This window comes from Lolium rigidum, chromosome 4 (assembly GCF_022539505.1).
Source record: "Lolium rigidum isolate FL_2022 chromosome 4, APGP_CSIRO_Lrig_0.1, whole genome shotgun sequence".
NCBI lineage: Eukaryota > Viridiplantae > Streptophyta > Magnoliopsida > Poales > Poaceae > Lolium > Lolium rigidum.
Window position 1 is genome coordinate 222,352,729 of NC_061511.1, and position 5,706 is coordinate 222,358,434.

Genomic DNA, 5,706 nt, shown 5'->3' on the forward strand with positions numbered 1-5,706 from the left:
AATGTTATTGGGACCAAACGGGTATTCAAGAACAAGCAAGATGAGAATGGCATTGTCATAAGAAATAAAGCAAGGTTAGTGGCGCAAGGGTTTGCCCAAATAGAAGGTATGGATTTTGAGGATACCTTTGCGCCGGTAGCCCGTCTTGAAGCTATTCATCTTTTGCTTGCATTTGCATCTTTCCACAATTTCAAACTATATCAAATGGATGTGAAAAGTGCATTTTTGAATGGTCCCCTAAAAGAAACTGCATATGTAGCTCAACCCTCGGGTTTCGAAAACCCACGCCGACCCAACCATGTGTATTTACTCCATAAGGCACTCTATGGTCTCAAGCAAGCTCCACGTGCTTGGTATGAGTTCCTTAGGGATTTCTTACTACATGATGGGTTTTGCATGGGTACGGTCGATTCCACCCTTTTCACCAAGCGGGTTAAAGGGGTGGCTTATTTATATGTCAAATATATGTTGATGATATTATCTTTGGTGGAACTAACCCCAATCATAACAAAGCTTTTGAGCTATTGATGACTAGGAAATTTGAGATGTCCATGATGGGAGAGTTGAAGTTCTTTCTAGGCTTCCAAGTGAGGCAACTTGCAAAAGGCACCTTCATCTCTCAAGAAAAGTATGTGAAGGACATGCTCAAGAAGTTTAACATGACCGATGCAAGCCCAATGAAGACACCCATGCCCGTGAAGGGGCAGCTTGGCTCATGTGATGGTGAGAAGGATGTGGATATAAAGGTATACAGTTCCATGATAGGATCCTTGCTCTACCTTTGCGCTTCTAGGCCGGATATCATGTTAAGTGTAGGGATGTGTGCTCGTTTTCAATCTGCTCCTAAGGAGAGCCATTTGATGGCGGTCAAACGGATTCTAAGATACCTCGTTCTTACTCGTACTCTCGGGCTGTGGTATCCAAAGGGGTCAACCTTTGAACTCATAGGCTATTCGGATTCCGATTGGGCCGGTGATAAGGTTGACCGGAAGTCTACCTCCGGGGCTTGCCAATTAATTGGCCGGTCATTGGTGAGTTGGTCATCCAAGAAACAAAACTCCACCGCTCTATCCACCGCCAAAGCCGAATACATATCCGCGGCATCTTGTTGCACTCAGTTGTTATGGATGAAGCAAACCTTGAAAGACTATGGTGAATCTCTTGGTACGGTGCCTCTTCTATGTGACAACGAAAGTGCAATAAAGATCGCCAATAATCCAGTTCAACACTGTCGCACCAAACACATTGACATTCGCCATCACTTCCTATGTGACCATGTTGCCAATGGGGACATTGATCTCACTCATGTGGGAACAGCGTACCAATTGGCGGATATTTTCACTAAGCCTTTGGATGAAGCCCGGTTTGTAAACTTGAGAGGAGAACTTGGTATTCTTGATCCTAAAAACTTAGATTGAATAACTTCTTGCACTATATTCTTGCATTTAACTTGCTATTTAGCTTAATTGTGCAGCACATATGGGGATAGTCATCTTACCATGTCTTGGTATGATGCATACCTATGTGTGCGACATAAATAGACCCAATGTCATTATATGGACCCAAGCATGTCTCTTCGAGGTCTCATGACATTTGCGCTTTAACATAGGGGGAGTAATCCCCCGCCCTTCATTAAGCCTCAATTGCAAATTGATTTGACTATATAAGGCTAAATGATCTTATTGCAAAAACTATTTCAAAATGATTTATGATTCTTGATATATTTCAAATCATGCCCATTGTTGCTATTTACATCTTGTTTGGATTTCACTCAAATGGGTATGTCTAGAAAACCTTGTGTTTCCTACCCCATGTCTGTGCTCCTCTCATCATACATCTATCTATCTATATGTACATGTCATCGTATGATCATTCACACACATTTGCACAAAGATTAGGGGCAAAACGAGGCAAAAATGTGCTGCCCGGTCCCTGGTCCGGTTGGACCGGCCCATGCGCCGGCCCTCCCGGTCTCCAGCCCGGTCAGCCGGGTCGGGCGCCGGTCGCGCGACTGGTTAAGTGGGGAGGAGGTTACCCCTTGGGGCTCTTCTTCCTCACTTCCTTCCTCCACCATAGACTCCATTGGCGCCGCCCCCTTCATCTCCACCACTCCCTAGGGCTTTCCCACCACTAGAACCTTCTCAAACTCCACCCACCATAGATCGGGCACATTGGAAGATCTCCACCAAGCGATTTGGTTCCTCTCAAGCCATATTTGGAGATTTTGGGTTTTTGGCCCTCAAACTTCCTCTTGCTGTTCTTCTTGTTCTCTTGAGCAAGGAGGACCATGTCTTCGGGTAATTTCCTCTCCCCATCCCTCTATGTCTTGATTCCCTCACACATTGTATATTTTTGGGGATTTGAGAAAGTTAGGGTTAGGGTTAGGGTTTGTCTAAAAAGTCCTCATGCCATTAGAGTGTCACACACCACTATGCACTTGCTCCACTCTACATTGTTGTAATATATGTACAAGTAGATGAGTTTTTGTATGATTTTGTGATTGAAATTCTGGGCAAAATCTCACAAATCGACAGTGCCCGGCCCCAGGCCTGGCCAACCGGCCCTCACGCCGGCCGGCCCGGCGGCTCGCCCGGTCGACCGGATGGTAGACCGGCCAGTCCGGTCTCTCGTCCGGTTGGACCGGCCGGTGCGCCGGCTCGCCCAGTCTTTCGCACAATCTCGTCAAAACACTTGAACATATGTTATACTCCTTGGTCTCCTTATCTCTGATGACATGTACACTTATCCCACTGCTATCCTCGCTCTATTTGCTCATTCACAGGTGATTCAGGTGATGACCCCCGTGGTACTATTTCCAAGAGAGGGAGGCATGAGAGGCCTCCAGGGTGTCGCACAAGCTCTCGTATGTCTAGCAGAGCAGCTCAGGGCAGTGGTCCAGGTAGTTCAGCTGGAGGTTGAAGCAAGACAGTGGCCAAGAGAAAGGAAGACAAACATGCAGCTCAAGAGGATGATCTTGTTGAGAGAGTGCCAACGTACAATGTGGGCACAGTGCATCTTGCTGATTGGAGAAGACTCAGAGAGGCGAATCCCTATCGGTTCGAGGAAAGGACTTATCTTGGTGAAGATAGGGAATTCTGGACCAACACTCAAGTGAGCATATGGGATGATTTCTACAACTCCATAGAGTGTATGAAGAATGGTGTCATTGTGATGCCAAGGCCATCAATAGGGAAGTACTCACCATGCACCAAGCCACTAAGTATCGCTTTGTGGTTGATACCTTGCAGAAGATGGGGCTGTTTGATCTTGTGTGTCTGAAGCCTGGTGATGCAAAGGGAGTTGGGTACTATTGTCCACTCCTTGTCCATCAATTCCACTGCACCGTGTTCTTTCATGATGATCCCGCTCGCACCATGACTTGGATGACTGGACAAGAGAAGTACTCTTGTAATTATATTGACTTCTGTGAAGCCATGGGATTTGGTGGTGGCCGTGCTCATGGTTTCAAGATTCACTCTCAGGATAAATTCACTCATGGGGACATTGCTTTCTGCTATCCTCCGGAACCTACAGCTGATCCTCCCATTATCTCTGGAATGTATTATTCTTACTTTGTGCTTGCCAAGCTCTTCCGTGAGAATCTCATCAGCAAGTCAGGAGATACAAGTGAATGCTGGGCCTACCATCTTAATCTCATGTACTATTGCCGTCCTGAAAAATTGAGGACTATTGATGGCTGTGACCTCCTCTACTGTGAACTGAGGCGCTCTGTTCGAGACCGCATGACTCCAAACTATGCTCAGTATATTCAGCAGCTCATCAATACTGTTGTGCCAACTCCCAACAACAAGAAAGGACAGCTAATCAAGATGGAACCTTACAAGATTCCCCAGCAGGGAGATAGACCGGAAGTTCCATCTATGATGCCTTCTGAGCGCCGGTCCAAGGAAAGGCATGACCCTGCTAGCTCCAGCTATTCTATGCGCCCCAAGCGGGTGCCTCTCGCTTCTTGACTAGCCTATGGCAGATGTGCAGGAATACCAATGATGTTGCTCATCAAAGCCTTGCCTTGAACCAAGAGACTAGGAGGTGCCAAAATGAGTTCATGGCTACAAGAAACCATCCTGTTCCTCCGCCTGGACCTGAGATGGAGCATGTGGTTGCACCGACTTGGGAGATGCCTCCCATTAATGATGAGATGCTCCAGAACTTTGATATCTCACTATTTGCTCATGGTGGTCTTCCTCCTCCTACTACTAGATCTGCTCATGCTCCTGAGGCTTCTGGAACTGGCATTGATGATGAGGGAAATAAAGATTATGACGAAGATGAAGAAGAGGATGATGATGAGGATGGTGATGAGGACTCTCCACCCACCGGGACAGAGTTCTATTGATGGGAGCGTTAGCATCCCTACTTTTTTCTTCGCCTTTTTGGTGTTCCGATGCCAAAGGGGGAGAAGAGAGTAGAGTCTAGGATCACGGGGTTCCTTGGGTGTTGCACAAGCCATGCTTGATACTTTATTTGCTTCTTACTTGGCTTGTGCTACTTGCTTGTTTTTCATTTCCGGAACCATTTGCTACTTTGAATAATTCGTGTATGGACAAGTTATTGTATGCTTAAACTCTATGTTAGGGTGATTATGCTATTTGATTATATCTATATATATTCCTGTCCATACCATGCTTGTTTCCTAAAGATATTGGGGGAGCTTCTCATGTTTCAACAAATGGTGCACTTTGCATTCAAACGCAAACTCTCCAAGTGCACACATTATGGGGGAGCTGTCTTAATATCTTATATGGAATCAAGGTTTAAGCTTATCATAATATCTATATGTGACTCTAGCTCGGTTTGTCATCGTATACCAAAAAGGGAGAGATTGTAAGGGTATTTTACCCTTATCCATTATTTTGGTAACAATGACACCGTTGCTAGAGTATTTGGTCTAATACATGTCTATGAGATTATTCCCAGGTATTAGCTAAATAGGTATAATGGTGTATCAATGGAACAAGAAGGTAAAGGGAGACCCCCCACTTCGACAAAAATAAAGAAGGATTTCTCAGCACCCGGCCGGTCACAGGCCCGGTCAGACCGGCCGTGGCACCGGGTGGCCCGGCGCTGACCGGCCCCAGGACCGGTGCACACCGGGCACATTCCAGTATCGCTGGCACCTTTGCCCGGTGCTGGCCCGGCCTAAGGTCCGGTCTGGACCGGCCTGCTCCAGTCACTCGCCCGGCCGTCCGGTCTGTGGACCGGACGGCCCGACGGAAACCGGAGGCCATGTACTGCGCGACAAGTCCCGCCCCGGTCAAGGCCCGGTCCCAGCTCCGGTTCGGACCGGACGGTCCGGTCTCTGGCCCGGTCTGACCAGCCCCTGGGCCGGACGGCCCGGTCCCAGGCCTGGTTGATCGGGTTCCTCGAAGAAAATGCTGAGGTGTCAAGTTGCAACGGCCAGATTTCAAGTGACACTATAAAAACCCCTTCTCCTACCTCTGGACAGTTAGGAACTACATTGAAAACTGTTCTTGAGCTCTCTCTCTCTCTCTCACTCCATTGATAGAAACACCAAAAGCCTCAGATCTCCCTCCTCCTCCACCCAAACTCAAATCCCTCCAGGGAAAAGAAAGAGGAGGGCCTGATCTACCGTTCCACCAAGCCAAATCTTGTTCCCCCTTGTATTCATCAAGAAACTTGCTCTCTAGGGTTCCTTGGAAACCCTAGGTGGGCAAAAGAGGTCCG